This window comes from Schistocerca gregaria, chromosome X (genome assembly GCF_023897955.1).
Source record: "Schistocerca gregaria isolate iqSchGreg1 chromosome X, iqSchGreg1.2, whole genome shotgun sequence".
In the NCBI taxonomy this organism is placed as follows: Eukaryota; Metazoa; Arthropoda; class Insecta; order Orthoptera; family Acrididae; genus Schistocerca; species Schistocerca gregaria.
The window spans coordinates 627,987,983-628,014,452 of NC_064931.1; the positions used below are offsets into that span (position 1 = coordinate 627,987,983).

The 26,470-nt window shown below is 44.5% G+C and overlaps 1 protein-coding gene across 2 annotated transcripts in view; it reads right to left on the minus strand.

Annotated features, from left to right (window-relative positions):
* LOC126297532 (plexin-A4) overlaps positions 1 to 26,470 on the minus strand; it is an 861,252-nt gene that overhangs the window by 690,708 nt on the left and 144,074 nt on the right. For both annotated transcript variants that reach the window (XM_049988441.1, XM_049988440.1), the window contains one exon: positions 6,547 to 6,618. The gene's annotated coding sequence lies outside the window, so the exon portion shown is untranslated. The remainder of the gene's footprint in view (positions 1 to 6,546; positions 6,619 to 26,470) is intronic.

Consider the following 26,470-nt stretch of genomic DNA (forward strand, 5'->3'; position numbering starts at 1 on the left):
GTCATCAGTCCCCTAGAACTTAGAACTACTTAAACCTAACTACTTAAACCTGACCTAAATACATAGAAAGAAGGATCCTTTATTGTATAATTATATGATAGCGGAACAAACAGTGGTAGCAGTTACTTCTGTAAAATATCTGGGAGTATGCGTGCGGAACGATTTGAAGTAGAATGATCCTATAAAATCAATTGTTGGTGAGACAGGTGCCAGGTTGAGACTCATTGGGAGAGTCTTACAAAATGTAGTCCATCAGCAAAGGAGGTGGCTTACAAAACACTTATTCGACCTATACTTTAGTATTGGGATCCTTACCAGGTCGGAGGAGGAGCAGATTAGTGTTTAACGTCCCGTCGACAACGAGGTCATTAGAGACGGAACGCGAGCTCGGATGAGGGAAGGATGGGGAAGGAAATCGGCCGTGCCCTTTCAAAGGAACCATCCCGGCATTTGCCTGAAGCGATTTAGGGAAATCACGGAAAACCTAAATCAGGATGGCCGGAGACGGGATTGAACCGTCGTCCTCCCGAATGCGAGTCCAGTGTGCTAACCACTGCGCCACCTCGCTCGGTTTACCAGGTCGGGTTGACAGAGGAGATAGAGAAGATCCAAAGAAGAGCGTGATAGTATTACGGAGATGTTTAGCAAACTCAAGTGGTAGACGCTGCAAGAGAGGCATCGCGTTGTAGCTTGCTGTCCAGGTTTCGAGATGGTGCGTTTCTGGATGCGGTATCTAATATAATGCTTCCCCCTACTTATACCTCCCGAGGAGATCACGAATGTAAAATTAGAGAGATTCGAGCGCGCACGGAGGCTTTCAGGCAGTCGTTCTTCCCGCGAACCATACGCGACTGCAACAGGAAAGGGAGGTAATGACAGTGGCATGTAAGTGCCCTCCGCCACACGTTGTTGGGTGGCTTGCGGAGTATGAATGTAGATGTAGAACCTAAGGACATCACACACATCCATGCCCGAGGCAGGATTCGAACCTGCGACCGTAGCGGTCGCGCGGTTCCAGACTGTAGCGCCTAGAACCGGTCGGCCACTCCGGCCGGTAAAGACACTGCCATATGAAATTCTCAACGCTTTACTGGGGTTACGTAACGTTATTCGCCGATTCTCACGGACAATCGCAGCAGCTGTGTTTATGTTGACTTCAGTCACAGCAGAAGCCGAAATGCCAGGCCCACTATTCTTAACACGAAGAAGTCGGTCTTATTTGAAGTACTTGAACCACCTAAACTCCGTCGCTCGAGGTAATGCAGCTTTACCATACGATTGCTACAGTTTTCCCTCTGTTTCAGTTGCTGTATGGTTTAAAAGAACACACAAGTTTATTGCGCCGTACTGACCCTATCGCGTCATCTACAATTGTGCATACGAAATGCTAAGAGCGTCTATAAAATAGTACATTACTACCATCTTACCCATACGCAAGTCTTTCGGCCTATGCATATTAAACATAAAAATCCGCTCTTTTCAAATATTCGCAGTAGAGATTGGAAAGTCTCTCGGAAACTACAAGAAAAAATCAGTCTTTGTTATTTAACCGCCGTACTTTTTACAATAGCGTTGGCTGTCACGTCTCTGAACGTGAACTGTAATGAAAATCTGACCATTATTTAAACAAGAAATCATCATTATCATCTTTTCTTCAGTTCACAGAGTAGGCTGCACGGACTACTCCAGAAATAATCTAGTCCTCGGACACGCAACACTTCACTTCACTGTCCAGTGCGTTTGTTGTTCATGACCATACTAGACGGACGATCTTGTTGCATACTTCCTAAACAGTTACAACAGTTGACATTATATTTTTTTTTTTTAATTTTGCTTTCGGAATCTAAAATTTGTTCAAAAACGGTTCAAATGGCTCTGAGCACTATGTGACTTGACATCTGAAGTCATCAGTCGCCTAGAACTTACAACTAATTAAACCTAACTAACCTGAGGACATCACACACATCCATGCCCGAGGCAGGGTTCGAACCTCCGACTGTATCAGTCGCGCGGTTCCTGACTGAAGCGCCTAGAACCGCTCGGCCACCACGGCCGGCCTAAAATATGTAGCTCATGTCTTATTTCTGTGTTAGGTATTTTGTCCATCAGCCTATGATTGTCCTGAGAAATTTCATTTCAGCTGACCTGTTTTTTTCCTTCCGTCTTTCTTCGAGAGTAAATCATGATGTAACTGCACCGCTCCATTTCCTGACAGCATATCTATCTCTCTCTCCGTCTCTCCCTCCCGCCGCCTCAGTAAGATTGACACAGAGGTAGGAATAATGACAAAGATTCTTATTCTTTTTGTGCGTATCCGTTTCGGATGTTGATGACTATCACAGTTATAACAATTTTCCTAGTTCTAAAAAGTTCCTCGCTCGTGTTTGACGTCGAGGTCCTTTAAGTTTCCAAGTCAAGATGATGTTCTTCCTTGTCGTCTTCTTTTGCTAGGTATTTTACCTTTAAGTATGTTCCTCAGCAGTTTGTACATGTTCAATTCCACATTACTTGAACGAGGTATTGAAGTTTTCTGCATATTGCTGTGTTTAGGACTTTTTTCTTTCGGAATTTTGGGGAGAATGTCGTTGTTAGTAATTTTATTTGTGCATGGAACTCTTAGAATGCTCCTGTACAGCCACATCACAAATGCCTCAAGTCGTTTGCCCGTCGTCTCGGCCCAAGTCCCAGATTCATCTCCATACAAAAGGACGAGAAACACATAGCAACGCTGAAATCTTAATTTTGTTTCGATTGAAAGTTGAGGGATCTTGAGCACATTAGGCATTATACAAAATGCGGCGCTGACTTTCTCGATACTGAATTTAATTTCTTGCTAGTAATGCCACTGGTTATTAAGGTTAGTTTCATGAGGTGTGTATTTACTTGTGGAATAAGTTTACCTTTATGTTTGGATGAGAATTTGGTGTGTCTCTCTTGCTGATGACGGTTAATTTTGTTTTACTTACGTTGATTTCTAGCTCATAACACACACTACTTTTGTTATTTCGAAATAGAAGAGGCTGAAGACTATTTCAGCTGTCAGCAAATATTACAGTAACATCAGTGTGGCGGTTACGATCACTTTATCAGAAATAATGTAGGCAATGCCATCACACGGCACAGCACGCAAACGTCGACTGTTTCTTATGAAAGAGGCGGTTTCGATTACCTGCTGGTTGGCAAGCAAACCTTGCAGAGCGTGTTGCGCCGTGGTGCAGCGTCCCCACACAGGGAAGGCTCGCTTTGACCATTCATTCGCCGGCCATCTGCACCCGCGTTTGCCCTTCACGTGGTCGCAGTTTCCCGTTCCGACTGGATAAGTGCGAAAAGTTCGTTTGATCATCGAATGGGATGCAGCCGGCGCTCTGTATACAAAAGCGCGCGGCCAGCGAGTGTAGCCACCGGCCAACTTCCGGGTGCGCTACGAGCTACATTAGCTACAGAATACCTCGGTTTGCCACTCGCGCAAGCGCCCCCCCCCCCCACCCCCACCACCCACCCACCCACCCACCCACCCACACACACACACACACACACACACAGTGACAGAAATGTTACGTTCACCTACAACAACGTATTCACGGACTGTCATGAAACAAGGCTGCCAAAAGCTTATCACGTCCAACCCACTTTGTATACGGTTCGTGCTTAAGTTCGTAGCAATTTTGTTTCGCACGTTGCTATTCCGGTTGCGACGAGTTTGTTTATCGATTGTCATTTTTTATTTATAGATCAGTGTTGCTATTAGAGTTTACATATTTTCATTTGGAGACAGTAAATGGAGCTGTGGACGATAGAAATTAAAACTGTGCGAAGTGGACAAATCGGAACATTTCCGATATATTCTTCTGTTGGAGTTGAATAGAGGGGTGAGAGCAGCGGAAGCAGCCATAAACATTTGCGCCGTGTATGGAGATAATACCATTGGACAGAGCACGGCAATGAAAATGGTTTTCTCGTTTTGACATTAGTGACTCTCCATGTTCCGGAAGACCTTCGGGATTTAACGAAAATCGTTTAAATGCATTAACCCACAATGATGCACGCCAGTGAACTCGAGAAATGTCAAATGTGATGAACTGTAATCATTCCACCAGCGTCCAACATTTTCGTGGAATGACAAAGGCTTAAAAATCGGGCGTATGGGTACCGCATGCTCTAAGCCAAAATCACATAAAACAGCGGGTGGGCATACGTTCATCTCCGCTTCATCGCCATTTATTGGCACGAGAACAACACTGAACATTGCCGGCCGCAGTGGCCGAGCGGTTCTCGGCGCTTCAGTCCAGAACAGCGCGACTGCTACGGTCGCAGGTTCGAATCCTGCCTCGGGCATGGATATGTGTGATGTCCTTAGGTCAGTTAGGTTTAAGTAGTTCTAAGCTCTAGGGGACTGATGACCTCAAATTTTAAGTCCGATAGAGCTCGGAGCCATTTGATTTTGGAACACCGACCATTCCTATACTGTATCGTTCCTGGTGACGAGAAATGGTGCCTTTATGCGAACATTAAGAAAAGAAAGGAATGGTTGAGGCCAAACAAAGCAGCAAACTCCCCGTACAAGACAATGTTTGCATCTGGTAGAACAGCGACAATGTGGTGTACTACGTATTGCTCCCACGATGTGTGGCCATCACTGCTGAGATTTACTGTGGACAAATGATTCGCCTTGCACAAGCCGACCAATGAGACCGAGCGGTTCTAGGCGCTTCAGTCTGCAACCGCGCTACGCTACGGTCGCAGGTTCGAATCCAGCTTCGCGCATGGATGTATGTGATGTCCCTAGGTTGGTTAGATTTAAGTAGTTCTGAGTTCTGGGGGACTGATGACCTCAGATGTTAAGTCCCATAGAGCTCAGAGCCATTTTTTTTTAACATTGTAGATAAGCTACAAAACTTTCTCACTCGTTTGTCAACTAATGCTTTCTTTTAGTACCTTTCGATTGTGTTTCGTTTAACTGATTCAAACCCATAGCAGCAGAACCTAATTTCGTCAACAGTTTTCTTTTAACTACATACAGATCCAGTTGGCGTAATGGTATCCTCATTTACTTCTGCACCATTATCTTCTCCTTTACTTTTATTACTGTTCCTTCTTTACCAACATCCGTGAAAGCGTTTTGCTTTCACGTGTATTTGCCCTCAGCACCCTGGTCTCCTGCCTTCATGCCGAGGGAAGTTGTGCAGAAGCTAAGACAACCGCCTGTTGATAGCAAGAAGGAGGAAGGTTAATGTGTACCGTGCCGTCGACAATGAGGTCATTAGAGACGTACACGGCTCGGAATCGACAAGAACGCGGCACGAAATCGCGCTTGGCCTTATTAAAGCGACCAACTAAGCGTTAGCCTTAATCGATTTCGGTAAATGACGCAATACATGTAATTCCGCATGTTCGGGCGCGGATTTGAACCTTACTTTTCTGGAATGAGGCCCAAATGCCTTAACGTCTGCGCTCTGTCACTCAGTAATAGTCTCATATTTGAGAGGGACTGGAAACAAGTCTTTATGTGATCACTCCGATTTACCGAGCGAGGTGGTGCAGTCGTTACCACTCTGGTCTCGCATTCGGGAGGACGGCGAAACAAACCTCCGTCCGGTCATCCTGATTTAAGTTTTCCGTGATTTCACAAAATCGCTTCAGGCAAATGCCGGGATGGTTCCTTTGAAAGGGCACGGCCTACTTACTTCCCCGTCCTTCCATTATACTACGGGACCGATGACCTCGCTGTTTGGTCCCCTCCCACAAATTAACCAACCAACCAATTACTCTGATTTTGTTTTACTCTCCTTCACTGAATCCACTCCTTTTGTATCAGGATACAATTTCTTATGTTCATCGTCTAACGGCTCCTTGTATGACACGAATCTGTTAATGGAATTTTGTACTTTAAAGAAACAGAAAAAATTCTCTCTTCATATAATTATAACTTTGGTTCTTCTGCTTTCTTCCATAAGTTCTCATTGCTCAACACAGGTCATTTACTGTCACCTCTACACAGAGAAACCTCAACAAGTACCCTTATAATCGACAGAGTTTTCGAAAAATACTAAGTACGATGGGAGATTTGATAGTTAACTGTTTGCCACTCATCGCAAATATGAAGTTTTAGTGATGTCACTGTTTTATTGATACTGTAGCACAGGACACTACCGTCTGATTCTTGTTCTGATGTTGGCTTACCAATGATCTGAGCCTATTTCACATCTCAAGACGACAGTTCAAACTGCCGAAACCGGTAAAGTGAACCAAATAAAAGTTTTCTTGTGAGGCTGACGACTGACTTCGTCTTTGTTGAAATATTCTGCACATGCTGAATAATATAATAATAGCACTGGCACGTTTGAATGACTGATGTGTATTTAAAGTCACACGTAACATGCAATTCTCATGTATCCAATTCAGAAGCATAACATACTGTGGACGTGCGTGTTTAGTTTCGCATTCTCTATAACTGTTGTGATTTCCGTCTGCATTTACAGCAGCCGAGAGAGCTCCGAAGTGATGTATAATTTAAGCAACTGTAATAATGGTCTAACCTGCACTTACTTAGTTTACTCCAGTCTCTCCTCGGGAGGCTGAGAGGCCGCTGTCGTCTCCGGAAAATTCCAGTTCACGAGTCTGAAACAAAAAAAAGAACACTCCTTTTACTACAAGTATCGATGTTTCTCGAATTTCAAAAGGTCCTGGAGCTAACTTTCTATGAAGAAAATAGGGTGCGAATACTATCTGCTTTCTCGTGCATAAGAGAGAACGTTGTATGTAGTCTGAAAAGCGAAATCGCTATCTACTGTTGCACGTGTACTTACATTTCATATCCTGTCCCGTAACTATAATTTTAGGCAGTTCGTGGATAGCGCGTTTTGTTTGGACCTATATACGATAAATCTTCCCAGTGTTATCTGGGGCTGATACCAAGACCATAAAGTCCAGAACCGGGCACACCACATTTTCAGAACAGCCAGTTACCTGAAAAACAAAGAAGCTGGGTAACCTTAGAGCTTGAACTGTAACGCAACAGCCATTGTTAGACTTCTAACGTTGTGATTACTGTTGTAATCCGCACTACAAGGGAAACAAACTGACTAAAAGTATCTTTAAGGAGATCTAATATTTGACATTGGATTACAAAAAAGAGGACTATTCACAATAGTGTACATTAATAGTCATATGACGTTAACGGAAACCCTCAGTCTTACGTTGAGGGTGCAGGTGGAACTTTCGAAGAAGGAAGGAAAAAAAGAGGGAGGGGGTGGAAAATGCGCAACATGTATAGAACGAGAAGTACGTCTTGCTTACGAAGATATTCAAATCAATTAGCGGCAACAAAGCAAAGACGAGACACTTGTTGATGAACACCGCCCTATTTTGGCATGCAACGAATTTTAACGATGTCTCTTCCCACATCTCCCATTACCACTCTTGCAATACAGGGTGTGTCATAAGGGAAGTGTAATGTAATTTGTTCATCCATTTTCGCCTCAAATGACGCGAGAAGGCTCTCTACGCAAATCAGAATCCAGAAACCGCACATCAAGAACTATGCTATGCAACAGTTGCGGTGTCCATGAGGGTCTCTGCTTCTAGGCCGTATAGCCTTCGACTGAGAAACTCCTTCGACTGAGAAACTATCTTCTCTTTTTAACATATTTGATGATTACATTAAAGCCCACAGCCTAGTATCTAAAATGAGCCATGCTACTCAACTCTACAGTTCTGCTTTGATTTTCATGTTGGACAGTATAAGCTACATTCAACTCACATCCTGTCCAGAAGTGATTTGTTTTGCACTACATTATTCAGGGTGGTCAGAACCTGCCTGAAAAGCTTGCAAGGCACGTTGTACTGAGAAAAAAAGTTCGATACGTTGTGCCGTTATCGAATTAACTAGCGTTGAAGTTAGCCAATCAGGGCGCACAAATTCAAGCGGGCCGCCAGAGACGGTGTCGCCAAACGTGTTCTTCATTTGGTTTCCTAAAACCGAACAACATTATGATACAAAACTTGGGCATGGGAGGGTAGGAAGGATCGAAGCCGAGCCGAAGGCTGAGCAGTCTCTTGCGCTATCATCTACGCTATTACAACTGACACTAAGAGTAGACAGGATAAACATCGCTGACCGGACATCAAATTTGACATCAGATCAGAAAGCTGCGCTGTTCTGTTTGGTCGATGGGACTGGGAAGTACTGTACCATCTACCATGCTCCCCGGACGTAATTCCGAAGATCAAGGAACCACTTCGTGGCATTCGCTTCCTAACTGTTCCAGAGATTCGACATGCAGTAGACCGCCCCATTCGCACCATCAACGGAACAGCCTGTGCTAACAGTACATTACGCCTTTCACAGCGCTGACAACGGATTCTACACAATGCTCGTGACCACTTTGAGGGACAGTAACAGGTGCAAACATGTAACTCTTTTGTATGGGTTGTGATTAAATAGTTGCCACTAAGTTCCAACCCTCGTATAATGGTCTTTGAAACGATACAGATGCTTCCAGTTGTAGCACAAATTCCTTACCTACCGTACTCTATATTTACATAGAGTCGTCGTTTCTGTTATTGCAGTTATGTTTTATGTGCCAGATCGCGGGTGGGCGAGAGTAACTCTGAAAAACAAGCAGCCTAATCTAACCTGCGACGGGCTCCATTGAGTGTGTAGTCCATTTAATTCTTTCTTTTGAAGAGGTCTGCTCTCTCTCTCTCTCTCTCTCTCTCTCTCTCTCTCTCTCTCTCTCTCTCTCTCTCTCTCTCTCTCTCGTCTTGTCTTCTCCCACACAAGTTCAGATGAGCAGAGTACAGCCTCCTAGCGGAGTTCAGCTAGATGGATATATAACTGTAAACTTTATACAGTCTTGGGATTTTTTTTTGTCTCTTACTGTATCTAACGATCATTACGTTCTGGAGCCCTCTCTACATTCGCGAACAATATCTTCATTTAACTCCCAACCAACGTCCATTCATGCATCGTATCAGCAGTGCACGGACCAGTTCAGAGACCTGGTGGCCTGTCTACACACGCGACGTAGTGTTCTGGATATAACACGTGTTAACACGTTGACCTTTATAAATTGCTTTTCGCCTCTTTCATTAGTGATCAACCTCATTGTTCCAGGGATATTCGAAAGTGATATTTCGCGGAGTACTTGTTTTATATCCACAGTCCTTCGTTGGTATCGCCTGTTTCCCCTTGCTGCATTTGTATGTAGAAGGGCCATGTCCCGTGAGAATATGAAAGACTGAGAAAGACTATTTCAACATTTCTTCAACATCTCGAAACACTCTATATGTTAATATTTTGGTTTCCCAAGAATTCCCCATATTCTGCCAAAATAAGAATATTTTCAGTTGACTTATTTTAAGTGTAACCGCTCCTAGTAACTCTCTAATTTGTTTCAAAATTGCGTGTGCTATCGACACCTGTTCTCCCAGTAAGTGAAGTGGTAAAGTCTGAGACAGGTGTTATATAAGACCACCCGTCCGCCCATCCTGCTTTAGGTTTTCTGCGATTTTCCGAAATATCTTCATGCGAATGCCGGAATGGTTCACGTAAGTACGGAAGGCTGATTTCCTTCCCGTCCGTATGTGCTAATTCCCCGCCTCCGGAAACGTTACACACTGGCCTTATATCCCACCTCGATGTGATAAATCGATCGCTTTAAATAGTACAGTTTAGTCATGTTTCCGAAAACCATGTCCTCGATCAGCTGCTGATCTCACGTGAATGACAATATCCTCTTTCTAAGACGAGTCCCATTCTTCTGCAGAGTCCTGCGCTTATAGTTCACAATATAATCGGTGAAGTGTTACACATCCTTGGAGGTCTGTTACTGAGTTTTTTCTAGTAAATGTTTCACTCTTAGGGATCATTTGCTTTATCTACGTTTCATGGTGACTTGTATTCAGATACGGCTTTTCTTGTATCTTGCGCTCGCCGTACTGTAGTAACTCAACTTTAGGAACTTCACGACTGTAGAATGTTCCAAGTAATTAAAAAAAGACCTTATTCGTCGTTGTTATATTTCGTTTCCTTGCTGCATTCTATACTCAGATGCAACAGTTCGTATACATTTCTTACAAAGACGTGCCTGAAGTTTATCTTCCTGCTTTACACTGCGATCCTATCTAAAGTTTCACCTGGGTTCGCCGAATTATCTACTGGTCGATTACGGTGCCGCACCACATTATACTACTCAAACACATTTCTAACACTAACCAATTTACTTGAAAAGTTTGCAGTCTAACTAGCGTAACACTTAGCATTTAACGATATACCAACTAGTTTCATTCAAGAAATCTTAACTACACACAAGAAGTCTCTTTTCCTACTCTCCCCCCCCCCCCCAAAAAAAAATAGAAAAATAATAATGAAATACCAGTTCTGCTTATCGTAGCGCTGCCGGGGTTTTTTATTTGCTCCGGGTAGTTGTCGTCGCTTTTATTTGGACTACCCCAGGAGTCGCCGCAATAAACGCTCTTATCGCTAATGTAACAGATTACATGCGCAGTTTCGTACTGGCTGACCTTACTTTATACGTATAGCCCCTTACGGAAGGAATTAGTGTTATTTAATAAGTCCTGCACACGTTCAATTCCTTTCCTACACTCCACGTGTCTTCTGAAATTGACTACGTCTCAGATAGGGGACTCTGACATTTTGCATGTTAATTTTCACTAGCCGATCCGAAATCCCATTAACCTCAAATTGCTAAGAAGCAACATTGCTCTTTGAACCATTACTGTATAAGATGCCTGCTTTCAATCTGTATCTGTCTTCAGCTACATAATTAAAAACAGGTCACGAGGTCTCTCACGCCTTTACATTACGATGATACACTCCGGTGTGGTGTTTAGTGTCTACTGTAATGGCCACAGAAACGTCATACTTCAGTTTTTTTTTTCTGAGAACAAATAGAGGTGCTTTCAGTTTATAATGCGCATACAGTGGTGTAATTACTAACGGCGTGATTTGCCGCAGGATATAAGGGCAGCCGAAGCAATCCACATAGAGCGAGATAGTGGTTATAGTAATTGAGCACCTACAGTGCACGGAAGAAACCTTCCTGAATACAAATGAAAATAGCTGCGCTCTTTTATGGCAGCGAAAGTAGCCGCAAAACGCGCGCCTCTGGAAGTCATCCGTTAAACAATATTGTACCGCAAATTTCGAGACTTACCTGTAAAACATAACAATGTTATTGAGGGTTTCTAATGTCAGTTTTCCACACCTGTTGCAGGCAGTGTACTAGATTAATCAGAACATGGATGCCAAAACAAACACAGAGTTAATATCGACTGAACACTTACCTAACCACAGCGGTCAACAAATTAGTCACCTCCAGGACCACCACGTTAATACCGCCTAACATCGCCTCTAGCCTTGATTAAGCTTCCCATTCGGCGAGGAAGAGCTTCAACAACATTCCTCAGTTACGTCATATCCGGCTTAAGCCACTGACTCACTTTTGCTCAGATCCCATAGAGACAACAAATTTCGGGGATGTTTCCTCCACCCTCAAACCCCATCCCCTCGTTCCACATAGTCCCTCAACATCATCTGCGGGATTAAGATCGGGTAATTTATTAAGACAGTCGTGATACGGCAGGGTGCCAGTATCCATTAAACCTTGAAAGTATGCGTGCAAGTTAGTGTACACGACTGTTGTGATTCTGGAAGACGGTATTGTCCACAGCATATCCATCATGAAGATGCAAAGGACAGTGCAACACTTGGTTACCAAGTGAGGGTCCCAAATTCCATTCCCTGTCTTTCCACGGATTAGCCCTCAGTGGAAGGATGGGACCGGGCTGTACTCAGCCTCGTGAAGCCAACTGACGAGCTACCTAATTGAGAAGTAGCAGCAGCTCCAAGATCGAAACGCCGACAGCGGCTGGGAGAGTGATGCACTGACCCCACTCCCTTATGTTCCGCATCCGATGACGGATGACCGAGGATGACACGGCGGTCGGTCGACTATCGCGTGGATTTCAGGGCCTGGTGGCTTTTTAACATCCCCAAATGTCCATTGCATTCAGGTCCCTTCGAAATATAGGCTCGGAAACTCGTTGAGATGGGCCTGCATTCACTGGCGGTAGCGGTTCCTGTCGTGTCTGAAACCGACATAGGATGGCACTTATCTAGTCCCTGTTAGTAAGGATAATTTATTCGAACATCGTTCTCATCCCGTGTTACACCACATTTTGAAGACATGCCGGATATTCCGTGTAGATACAACCAATCGCGCAACTAGATTCAAGATAATCATGGAGCGTCCGCATACGGTAGGTACTTTTTTTGCCATTCTGTCACATCTCGACGTCGTCCCATCTTAGTGTGCTGATTTCACACAACCGACAGGCACGTAGATACTACTTCACTGCTTCGATTTACGTCAGCGGTGGAGGGTCACATGATCGCCCGGTTCCAGTGCAACACCATCTACAGCTCTCCAAAGCAACCGGAGCGCTTTTTTAATGAGAAGGCGGAGGGGCTAATATTTTGTCAGAAATGCTTACCTGGTAGTGTATAGCCTGACGGCGGCGATACGTCGCAGTGTGGACTCCACGTGATCCCATGCATTGGGAAGCCAACTTGATGCACGACCGCTCATCCGCCGCTCTCAACTACCTGTCACTGGTTGGAGCAGGATTTACGTGTTCATCAAAACCGTTCTGACAAGTCAGATTGGTAGGACGCTGCACTGTAGGTCGCCTATGGGGCGATACAAGCGAAATAACGGACGCACATGATAACAGTAACTTCCTACATCTACATCTCCATACATTCTCCGCAAGCCACCGTACGGTGCGTGGCGGAGGGTATCCTGTATCGTCACTATTATAGTCGTTTCCTTTCCTGCTGTACTTGCATATAGAGTGAGGAAAAATCAAATATCTATATACCTTCGTATGAGCCCTAGTTTATCGTAGCTTACTTTCGTGGTCCTTAACGCGAAAGAACGGATCGTCATGCAGTCAGCTTTAAATGCCGGTTTTCTAAATTTTCTCAATAGTGTTTCAAATAAAATAACATCACCATCCCTCCATGGATGCCCATTGGAGTTCCTGAAGCAGCTCCGTAACACGTGTTGATCGAACCCACCGGTAACAAACCTAGCAGCGCGACTCTGATTGCTTCCATGTCATATTTTAATCCGATCTGGTGCGCATCCCAAATACTCAAGCAGTAATAAAGAACCAGTCGCACTAGCGTCCTATATGCGCTCTCTTTCACAGATGAACCACACTTTCCCAAAATTCTTCCAATGAACAGAAGTCGACCATTCACCTGCACTCCCACAATCCTCACATGTTCCTTCCATTTCATATCGCTTTGCAACATTGCGCTTCGATATTTAAACGACATGACTGTCAGGTAGGATACTGTTAATACTGTATCCGAAAATTACGGGTTTGTTTTCCTACTCATCCACATTAATTTACATTTTTCTACATTTAAAACCAGCTGCCATTCATAATACCAATTAGAGATTTTGTCTTAAATCATCTTGTATCACCCTGCATTGTTCGTCTGGGAGGGTTGATAGCATACATATCACGAGCCTCATATCGTCTCAATATACATCTCCACGTCGAAATACCTTCACCACATGTCATAACGGTGCCCTGTTGGCAAACAGAATGGCGCTGTTCTGGCACCCGTAACTCTGCGTTCTGTTGTGTCATACGGAGAACAGAGCTACTCCTGTGGGCTGTGGAGCGGTGGCAGCTGATCACCTTATACTGGCTGTGAACCTGGGTAGTAGGCTGCCCACATGGCGTTGTCCCACCATTATATTGGTGCGTGATTTGCTGCACTGTACCTGTCCACCGCTTCTACAATCTGCAACAGCCGAACCTCATCTCTGTCAATATGTAGCTGCCCGTGGTTGTGACTGACGGCGAAGGATTTCCCCGATGCGTGAAACGACACGGTGGCATGCGAAGAGCATAGTTTTTCCATGACCTCGTATTTGGCAGTTGGGTAGCCACGGTCTGGCCGTGCTCAAATTCGCTGATGTCGCGCGTCTTGTCCATCGTGCGCGTGACAGTCACGCCAACATATAAATAAGGTCTGATGACACCCCAGCCACGCCACACTCCGAAATATTCATTGCGGCATGACAGCAGGCGCACTCACTTCTCAAAAAACGCAATTTCAAATCAGAATGAAAATAAATGCAGTTGTCCCAAATCAGTGTCCTAACAGACACATTTCGTTAGGGCCTCCCGTCGGGTAGACCGCTCGCCTGGTGCAAGTCTTTCGAGTTGACGCCACTTCCGCGACTTGCGTGTCGATGGGGATGAAATTAGGATGATGATGATGACAACACAACACCCACGCCCTGAGCGGAGAATATCTCCGACCCAGCGGGGAATCGAACCCGGGCCGTTAGGTAGGACATTCCGTCGCGCTGACCACTCAGCTACCAGGGGGCGGACATTTTCACATAAATAGTGCATAATGGGCTTCGACAGGTGCCTCCTGCCAACTCAAATGCAACATATTTGCCGACTACTTTTTCACTGCAATCATTTCTCGAACTTTGTGTTACTGTACTCTTGAAATCAAGAGAAGGCATATGTTGTTAAAACAAGTAACCGTTGCCTTTTTCAAACAATAGAACTACGGGCTTTTAACAAAACAGAAAATTACTCACCTCTTTGTGCACCGTCACTAATCGAAGAATCATTTTGAGAGAGCCCAGAGAGGCTTATGAAATATTACGCGTGTGCGTGTTACAAGGAACTCCCAGCAAACTATCTTTAACTGGCGCTGCAGAGATGCTGAAAACTTTCTGAAAGGCTATACAGAATGCAGAAGTCGTGGTTACGTGTAACAGGCACAATGCAGCAATTGTATGAAGCACCGCATCGCAATACAAATACTACTTCAGAATGCATATGCCAGAAAAATACCTGCGTAAATATTTTTTGTTCCCACTTTGAAGAATCCAAACAGCCTGACATAATAAATAATATCCGATGAAGCACACGAACTCTCCTATGGGAGCTTCCACTCAGTGCTAGAAGTAGTAAGAAAACGTGCCAACGATAAAAAACAAAATAATTATCGTTTTTTGTTGAAGAATCAACACGTTCCAAGTTAAAATATAGGTATCGTAAAATCTATTTTCCTTCTCTATCCCGTCCTTTATGCCGCTACCTTCAAGTGACCGGTATCTTAATTTTTAGATTTAGCAATGTTAATACTAGAAGGTATGGTTAAATTGCCCCCCCCCCCCCACACACACACACAAATGGACCCACATGTCTGCGTCCAGGGCGTGGGTACCAACCCAGTCGTCATCTACTCGGATGTGGGAAATCGCCTAAAAACCACGTCCAGCACACCAGGCCTCGTCGTTCATCAATCCGCCTGGCGCATTCGGTCCGGGGCCGGTGCGCGCCTCCCCGAATCGCAGAAGCCGAGTGCTAACGCGCGCGTCTGTCCGAACGGGTCATCTTAAAAATCTACTATATTCTTCACATTACTTCTGTTGTAAGCCCTCTTGCTGTTATTGGAGAGAATCATACAAAATTAATACTTGGCAATTGCACGTAATAATGTTACTACGATGAAAAACTTGAACAAAAGAGGGTTAAAAAGCTGTGGCTGATCATGGTAATTATATCTGAACTAGCCGCAACTGATTATACAGCCTAAGAAAATCTTCTTAGTGAGAAATGTATGACTGAAAAGCGAATTATCTCTAATTAATTAATTTGGTTGTTTCGCTTTTAAACTTCCATTCGCAGTGCACCAACGACGCGGCACTGTAATGCAACGCGCCACGTTCGGCACGTTATCTGGAATTTAACTGAGATAAAGCGCTGGTCTGTGACCAGCGCATTGCGATTGCGGAGGAGTTTATAAAGAAAGTGTGTATCGTAACTGCAAAGCGTAGCTATCGACCTAAATTTGGTCGACGTGATGCCCTCAGTCGAAATACTCTGTTGCTATGGGTATCGAAGTGTCGGATCTGGGCAGTACACGTCACGTGTGAAGTGCTGCAGCGACCTACGCACAGCGCAAAAGCTGTACTATGATACGACTTTGCCTTTGAGCGCATTATCGATACTTTAAAAAAAAAAAAATAATTGAGTGCCACACTGTAACAAATTCTGAGCGCTACACAGCCATGCCGCAGACATTTCTGCGTCAAAAAGTGTATCCCCATCGTCACCTATGGTTTCGCTAGATGGAGCACTGAACGAAATGTTGACTGACGTGCTCGTTCGCCCTGATAGTACCTGTTTTTTTTTTTTGTCGAGCTGTATTAAACTGGAAGTTTATACGAGCTAAAAGATAGATTTCTTGAGTGCATTAAGAAAATTTCCAACAACATGGTGTGGCGAGTTATGTTATCTCTTCAAATGGTTCAAATGGCTCTGAGGACTATGGGACTTAACATCTATAGTTATCAGTCCCCTAGAACTTAGAACTACTTAAACCTAACTAGCCTAAGGACATCACACAACACCCAGTCATCACGAGGCAGAGAAATGTTATCTCTTCGAGACAGACTACATGATTACGTTGTTCAGCATGGTGGACACATACCAAATATTATTTTCAATAAACACGACACACACTAACTTTCCATTACAAAGAAATCAATGTATCTCTAATAAAAAATAAATATTTACACTTTCCCCTAAAATGCTGTTTTATTTTCAAAACCGTCGGGTATTTCTGGTGCACCCTGTATTTGATTTGAGTCTAGCATCTCTGTACTGCAAAACGCAGTGATAGGTGGTTAACGGATCATGGTCTGATATAAAACAGATTCATTCACTGTCGCTGAAGCATCCATTAACGAAATTTTGAATGTAAGCATGTTTCTAAATAAACTATAGTAATGGCTTTGTTTTAAAGCAAATTTGGTCAAGTATTTTGAACATTTGCACAGCGTGGCCAGAGATCGTGCTCGATGTGCAGCATTACGTTTGTAGTTATTCCGTTGACTCTATACTCGAAATCGAGGATTGGGGGCCGAGCTGCAAGCACACACTGTGTATAGTGCTTTTGTGTCGACCGAAGCGCACAACCCTTCCCTCTCGGTAGGTGATTCAGCATCCCGTCCCCCACGCAATCAGTAACAGAACATCCCTCCTGATTTATGTCCCCCCCGTTCTCCATCTCTGCTAATCAGCAGCCCAGTCCGACGCTTATTTCTTCGCTTCACCACTTTGATTGTCTTCCAATGAACTGCAGAGCAGTGGATTATGAGCTTAGCTATCCCAACGTTCGACGATTTTGGAATAATCACGCTATGCAGTCCGTACGTGATCATCTCAACTGTTTTATTCTGTAAATATCAGCAGCCATCCAAGTTCCAGAAGAGGCAGTCTGGGCAAACATAGCTTGACATCAAGAAAGCAAGAGTACATATTCCAAGGAAGACAAGTCACTTAGCGTACTGGGAAGATGTGGGCGCTGCAGTACGATGAGGTAATTCGCGGAATATCCCGTGTACTCTCAGCATCGGCTAGGGAGACATTTCTACGTCAGTTTCGAGTTTACATACGTCACACAGTCTGCGTTCTTCCCGTCCGTTTTGGTTCTCTTCAGCTCACTCGACATCCTGTTTACTGTGGAGCTATTTACATCGTCCGCATTACACAGACGGCAGCTCTCTTGCCTTTGAATTAGCGTAGAGATTTGTGCTTCAGGTCACTTAATCCTGAGTGAGTTTTACACCTTGACTGAAGGACTAGAGTATTTCTTAACTCTCTTTCTCGTCTCGTTAACACACAGGAAACGCTGTTACGAGAGGAAAAAATTATCAAAACAAAAAATAAAAGAAAAATTGAATTAAATTTTTAGTGCGATGGCTTACTCTGTTGGTCGAGGGGTGCAGTTTAGTTTCTGTTGTTTGTCGTGCTGTTAAATGACATTGTACTTTGAATGATAACTAACGAAATACATTCATACGGACATTGAGATTTTAATCCTGATTTGATACTGTGTTAGCCGCCTTGACAGCCATAACAACGGGTAACAATGGGAAGCGGAACTATGATATAACAAGGTACGACAGAAGAGAAGAAGACAAAAACAATTACAGAAGTTTACTTATTTCAAGTACTACCATTCAGAGCAGGAGATTCTGGGTCAAAGTAGGAGGGCGTGCTGAAGACTAATGCCTCCGACTTTTTTATTCTGATCTCGATTTTGGTTGCGGTATCGTACGTCATACATATTACACGGTCGACTTCCCCGCTTCGCTGATGCATGTTCCAACTCCTTGCCGCAAGAGAGCTCCCAATTGTAACTTCATGGTGTGTAACGTAACTATGCCGGTGCCTGAGATACCTTCAGAAAAAAAAGCACGAATTCGAAGAGTTCATCCACACATGGAGCACCCTCTCATTCAGCGAGACAATTCCAGATCACACGAGCGTTGAAACATCTGGAACGCCTTGGGTCCACTGTCAACAATAATCCTTCATACAATCCCGACTTGGCTCCATCCAGTTTTCATGTGTTTCAAAGCTTAAAGAACACCTTCGGTGGAAGCAGAGGTGATTTTATGGCTCTGTCAAGAAAATCAAACGTTCTACAGTGACGAAAGCCCTGCTCTTTGGTGGTGGACGGAAGATGACATTAATATTATTCTTCCTGAGCAATCTGCCTATTTTTGAAGACACGTCCCCGGCATATGGAAGCAACGCAGTTGATTTATAGTCGTCATCAGTCTCCTCAGAGCGTTGCTTCTTGTTATTATAATTGTGCATGGTCTTCCGTATTTTACGCGAAGTATAGCCATTCTCTTTAAAAACCTTCTCCAGATGCACTAATTCTTCGTGAAGGCTATCAGCATCCCATATTACATGCGCCCGATGAATTAAAGTACAGTAGTAAGAAAACTGGCGGTTTGTGCGGGGTGATGGCAGCTGGACGCCTGAAGATATAGATCTGTATATGTGGGTTTTCTATACACCGAATGTCCCAAAGACCAATCATTCTTACGGTGTACTAACACGTCTAGAAAGGGTAAAGTCCCATCTTTCTCAATATCCATAGTAAACTTGATGTTCTCATGTAAAGGGTTTAAATGACAAAGTAATTTTTCCAGTTCTTGTCTGCCATGAGACCATACAACGAAAGTATCATCTAGCTAACGCCAGAAAACCGTAGGCGCGTAATGCTGCGCACGCAGCACATTATGATGGAGAACATTCAACGCTCGTGCAAGAAGGAAGGAAGGAAGGAAGGAAGGAAGGAAGGGCACGTGGAAAGCTCGCCTCCAAACAGAGCGTGCACTGACCTCGCTAGCCAGTGCGTGGAACACACCGACACGGACTTCTGAACCCAGCCGCCTCATGGTTTGGTGAATGCGTGGCGCACTGTCGGCCGAAGACCGCCCTCTCAACTTACGACTTAGAGAAAAAGACTACAATAGAACGAATTTTTTTTTGAAAACTGACAACTCATAGCAAGGAACGGGATGTCCAAACTTAGCAGGACCTTTGTTTCTAGAGCACTTCGGTGTTGAAACCAACATTCTTTTTCGTGAGAGATTTGATTACTCTACACGCAGAACACCATACTAGAAGACCATACTATACAGCCAACACCGGCCGGTGTGGCCGAGCGGTTGGCGGTTCTAGGCGCTTCAATCTGGATCCGCGCAACTGCTACGGTCGCAGGTTAGAATCCTGCCTCGGGCATGGATTTGTGTGATGAACTTAGGTTAGTTAGGTATATATAGTTGTATTTTCTAGGGGATTGATGACCTCAGATGTTAAGTCCCATAGTGCTAGAGCCATTTGAACCATCTGAAAAGACTGTTCGTCCACGTTTCCCCAAATCACTGACTCTAATTCGTCATCAAGTAATATATTATCTTGGTATCTCACTGGGAAAATTAGTGTACGAGTTAAACTGCTACGTCTGTCACCCTTAGCAACAAATTTGACACGTGAACGTAGTTGCAGAACTTATTGACACCTGAGTAGTCGACAGGGAGTTCGCAGTACCCGCGGCGCCTGCTATTCAGTAACGATCTCATTCGTTCTCATACGAAGTTCTGTCGTCTGAAATTGTCTCGACCTGCTCATTCCCCCAGACATCGCGTGTACGTATATCGTTATTTCACGACTCCCTCCGTTCTCCTCCCACGCAGCCCGGTACCTGTGGGAGCAATTTCCGCCTGGAGATCCGAAGTACGGCCATTGCGCCGGGAGGATATTTTACCCCAGAGTAGACCTTGTCTGTTTTCTGGGCAGCAGTAATGGCCGTAGCCCTGACAGACGCCTACTCTGCCAACCGACACGGAAACAGCGTTTCACGGCACCTGTAGGTCTGATGTATAATTAGACCAAATTCTAAAATCCAGGTACCTATTTACACCTAATGAACGACCGACTTTTCATTATTATGACGTGAGATGTAATTAAATTTTCTCCTTATTTTGACCACATCTGTTTAGTAGAGGGTCCTGTAGCTGCGTTTGCACGAGACCTGGAAAACGAGCTGTAATTGAAATATTCCAGTGTCCCTTCCTCCAGGACAAAAGAGTACCCTTTGTCTCGAACAGAAGCACTTATCGGGAAGAAAATATAATAAAATCACAAAGCTTTCTTTTCGCCGAGATAAAGAAGTCAAAATTGTTAAAATGGCCCTACGCACTATGGGACTTAACATCTGAGGTCATCAGTCCCCTAGACTTAGAACTTCTTAAACCTAACTAACCTAGGGAAATTACATATCCATGCCCGAAGCAGGATTCGAACCTGCGACCGTAGCAGCAGCAGCAGCGCGGTACCGGACTGAAGTGCCTAGAACCGCTCGGCCACAGCTGCTGGGCGATAAAGAACTCCTAGAGAGACTATATATACACTGCCGAAAAAAAGTTGCAACATCCTCAAGCAGAAGGTTATTTTGTTGACAAGTGATGTGACACGTATTTCATTATTGTAGGAGCATATGGTAACAAATTTAGACTAAATGGAAGCCATATGTCACAGTAAAGGCTATCTGAACAGTTCCGTCAATACAAAGTGTAGCCCTCACTCCCCCCTCTGGCGCCAACGAAGACGTGTATTCTCGCACACAAACCAAAATAATGGCGCCGAATGGTATTTTGCAACAGACTATCCCAAACGTCTTGCAACTTTTGTTCCTATTCGACAATGGTTCGTGCGGCTTCTGGAGAACGGGTAAGTTCTCGTTTGACCATGTCCCATACGCGTTCAATTGGCCAGTGAGCTGATGATCTTCCTGGCCAGAGCAGGACGTACACTGTCCTACTGAAAGAGCACAGCACATTCCCGCCGAAGAAATGAAAATAGCATGGGGATAACTTACGCAATATAGAAGGTACTGGTTACTTTACACTGCAGAAACACCAAAATGTGACCGCGAGTTGTAACTGATGCCGCCGCCGCAGCCGCCCGTCCCAAAATACCATGACCCCTGCGATGGGACCTTTGGGTCGTGGGCGAATGCACTACGGAATAGGCCGCACACCAGGTCTAGGCCGTACATGTATACGCCCATTACCTGCATGCTGACACAACCTACTCACGTCACTGAAGGCCACTGAGCGCAGTTCCATTCTGCAGTCGCACCATAGTAGTACTGCTTGTCGCCGACGTAATGTCAGCGGTAGCCTGGTCAGAAAAGGCACACGTTGTCGTAGTCCTGCAAGCAGACAGTTCCCAATGCTGACTGGCGACTCCACAGGTGCAACATGCACCCCGATTTCGCCTTCTAATGATCATCGGTCGGTCACCGGTGCTCGTACAATGCATCTATCTTTACGTGCCGTCATGCCCCAAAGATTACTGCTTAAGGCAGTGACACACCAGCCATATACTGTGCCCAAGTTGTGCAAAAAAATGGTTCTAATGGCTCTGAGCACTATGGGACTCAACTGCTGTGGTCATTAGTCCCCTAGAACTTAGAACTACTTAAACCTAACTAACCTAAGGACATCACACACATCCATGCCCGAAGCAGGATTCGAACTTGCGACCGTAGCAGTCGCACGGTTCCGGACTGCGCGCCTAGAGCCGCGAGACCACCGCGACCGGCCAAGCTGTGCAGCGATCTGTCGAAACGTCCATTGACCTTCATGTGGGTGTCCGCAGCTCGTGGTCGTGCGGTAGCGTTCTCGCTTCCCGAGCTCGGGTTCCCGGGTTCGATTCCCGGCGGGGTCATGGATTTTCTCTGCCTCGTGATGACTGGGTGTTGTGTGATGGCCTTAGGTTAGTTAGGTTTAAGTAGTTCTAAGTTCTAGGGGACTGATGACCATAGGTGTTAGGTCCCATAGTGCTCAGAGCCATTTGAACCATTTTTGAACCTTCCTGCGGGCCCGCAATGCGACCCCGTTTCAATGGCTGAAGTTGGTCAGCATGAGTACGTACTGGTCAACGGTGCATGATTGTACAGAGAATGAATGTTGCACACATTGTTCACCTCTAAATTCAGCACAGCTACTGCCTGCAGAGTCAAAACGGAGGGCGCACAGACAGGCCTGCTGTTGACTTTCTAATCGCCGATGACCGTGGCAAACGAGTCACTAACACTACAGCCCCCTCAGTATACAAATATTACCCTGGCGCCACTGAACGCATTTCTTGAGGGTACTGCATTTTTTTTCTGGCATTACATTATTTTACAGATACGTTTTTCCGTACAAGCTGCCCATTTCCAAACAAACGACGTCAGTACAGACAGTGCAAAGAAATTCGATGAAGTTATTGTAAGCGCAAATGAGACACGAACGTCAGCGCCATACTGAAGAGTTTTCCCTAAGGATCTTAAGCTGTGTTTGTGAAAAATAGATATATTTTAACATGAAATGGTAATTTAAATGTTAGGGAGTCTTTCCAGACTGTATTTGTCTGGAGTGCAGACTTATATGGAAGTGAAATGTGGGCGATAAACAGTACGGGCAAGAGGAGGATATACGCTTTTGAAATATGATGCTACAAGATAATACTGAAGCTTAGATATGTATATCCTGTAACAAATGAAGAGACATTATTATCTGGCATTGCCAAATTTGAAGGTAAGCGATCAGGTGCGTTAAAGCTGTGGATACAGGAAACCCCTTACAGTCAAGATTGCAAATATAATTTTATTGATGACTCGTTTGGCTTATCTACAAGACATTTCCGATCATAACAGAATACATTGATGAGGATACAACTGCGAAACGGTGGGAAACATCGTCGTAATTTGTGTGATCAGAATCGTTTGCTACTTAATTCAATGGAACAATGATGTAAATTATTCTAGAATAAAAGGTCGTCGTATGTAATACATATGGACAAAATCAGTTTAAGTATGTGGACACTGAGATCATGCTTGCCACATTACGTTATTCTAAAGTAACTCAGATGTGGTGACTTATTGACTCTGTAGAAAGAGATGCCTGTTCCACACTAGGAACTAAAGCTATGTGACCTTCACTACTTTATGGTGTGGAACAGTCATCTCGTTCTATCGAGGCCATAATAATTGCTGCTGCTGACGTTACTTTAGAATAAAGTAAAATGGTAACCAAGATCTCAACGTCCATTTGCGTTACAAAATGGCTCTGAGCCCTATGGGACTTACCTTCCAAGGTCATCAGTCCCCTAGAACTTAGAACTACTTAAACCTAACTAACCTAAGGACATCACACAAATCCATGCCAGAGGCAGGATTCGAACCTGCGACCGTAGCAGTCGTACGGTTCCAGACTGAAGCGCCTAGAACCGCTCGGCCACATCGACCGGAAAATAGATCTAAGCTGCAGCTGTTGCACAGAGGTGAAAAGGCTTGCACATGATAAACTGGCATTGCGAATTGCAACAAACCAGACTCCAGACGGAAGACAGCAGCAGCAACAAAAACAACGAAAGAATACAATTTAAGATGCCTCCTCTTTCCACCACCACCGCCGCCGTAATCAGCATCATTATCACCGTCATCGTAATCATCATCATCAACTGTAACATCGTGTAAAGTGATATTTTGTGTGAGACGGAGAAAAACCAGATCTAGTGGAATTCGCACGTCTGATTAAAGACAGTCAATCTGATTGTTGTTTTCAGGAAATGCCCTCAAATGTTGAAATTAATGCCGCACTGATTCCTTGCCTTCGCCTCCCAGCGAACACGAAGTTGGTGTTCACAACATTCCTCCTCTTTGATAAAAATGACACTGTGATGTCGATACTTTGCACGCACTGGCATTCAACGGTCCATTCCAAGAAAGCTACACTTCTGTCAATAGATATTCATCAACCCATATTATTTATGAATGTTTATAATTGGGTCCCACTCTAACGATTTCTCTATTGAACTGCGGGGCATCGTGAGTAAGTAGAACCACTTCGCGGACTGTATCATTCAAAATTTGTCCTCCTCACGTAACACTACACTATGTAATATGCACTGGTCTGAAACCTGCGGTTAAAGTCACGGCCCAATCAATGTTTTATATTTACCAGTGAACAACGCCAATGAATTGCCAACGAAGTGAGACGCAATTATTTTTACTCAAAGCGGAGTATACGGTGCGTTGATCATTGCAGCAACGAAGGTAGAAGGCGAGAAACAGATTAAATTCGTGCCAGGTGTGCTGGAGCACCGCACTGGGAAATTAAAAAGCGTCGCTCTTACGCGGCGCAGTGGTGCGTGCTGCTGAAAAATCAGTCGCTTGGGCTGAGTTTAGTATCCCGCTGTTGGTGCAGTAGGATAGCGCACCGGAGTCGCCCTCCGTTTTACGGGCAATGAAATGTGGCGCATTTACGATCCACCGTGGTGCGCGCTAATACGATTAACGCTGCAAACACTGGCCGAACTGGAGCGGCCGCGAATACAGAGCACAGTTTGCTGACGCGGATGCAAACTCGCTCGCGCCACAATCTGACGCCCCGACTGGAAAACACCTACAGCGTACAGTTGGTCCTCGTTCCTCCCAAAAATGGTGCAACTCCGTTGTCTCTGCGTTTCACTTCGGTTGGCTATTTTATAATACAGTGCTAGGCAGGTACATGCCCGCCCCCCCCCCCCCACTCTACCTTTGTCCTCCCTCCTCTCTCTCTCTCTCTCTCTCTCTCTCTCTCTCTCTCTCTGTCTCCCCCTCCTTTAATTCCAGCCCTAGCCTCGTAACATGTGCAATATATGTATTGTCCAGCACAATACGGGAAGCTAAACGTGGAAACCAGGTTAGACCATAGTTGACGCCAGGTTGTCTCCAGTGTAATAATTCGGACACGAATTTGCTATTTGCGTCATCCCAACCTGAGAAACCCATGAGAACTCAGGGATCCACTACAGAGAAGTGAGGTATTAATCATTTTCGAGAAAAAATGCTTCAGATGTCTGTGATCTCGGCCTGGTACACTCAGCTTATACATATTCAGATGTATGATGATGATGATTTGGTTTGAGGGTTGCTCAACTGCGCGGTTGTCACTTCCTTACCATTTTCTATGTCTCGATCACGAATGTAAGAGCGAATGTCTTGATTATTTTAAAATATCCATGGTAACTATGCCAACCACAATCTCCGTCGTGGTTAAATTGCGTCACGAAAAGGTCAAGCAAATAAATCCGCGAAGACTCAATCCACAAGGATGCCGATATCAGGTTGATGTATTTCCAGTTGCTAGCTCTGCATCTCGTGAAACACACAAAAAGGACAGCAATCGTCGGCTATGCGGTCACCAGCGACGACTTCACAAGTCCGCAAAAACGGTAGCGATAACAGGAAAGAGCGCAGCTGTGAACTGGACGTAGCAAAAGACACTCATTTAAGTGATGGAGATATTCAGTTTGCACACTGCTCACATTATAGTTCACGAGCACGCTAATTGTAAATCTGGGAGCAGTTTCTTGTCTTTCTGAACAGAGTAACGTCTGCACAACAGTAGCTACTGCTGGAAGCAAGAAAAGCAATAACAATAATAATAAAAATACCTTTTTGCATGTACTCTAGCAGTTTACATTTGCCTTATTGCATAAAAAAATCTGCTAAAGCGGAGCAAACAACACTCTCGCACAAACAATTTTCTGCTCTTTGGTCCACTGTGTCGTATTTTTTCCTCAGTTTTCTCTTGTTTGAAGATTAACGTTCCATTGATAGTGAGGTCGTTAAGGGAGGGACGCAAGGTTAAAGATATTTTGGTCGTAGCTGAGATGAGAGACCTCGGACTTATGGCTGTAATGCGCCGTGAAAAAATAATTGGTACTGGTTAGATCAGCGGTTCCCAAACTTTTACGCCCATTATCCGCGTAAGAAATAAGTCGTGCCTCACGGAACGCTAACCAAACATACACTTTTAATGAGCACAGCGAGTCAACAACGAAGCATATTTAATGTTAACGCATAGCATTTTAGAAGTATTAGTAAAACTAGCTTCCCAATATCGTACAAGTTGATTCTTATCACTTAAATTTCTTGAACTACATTTTTATGTCCGAGCTCTTTCCTTTTTTAAACGTCTTACGACATTATTTTGCA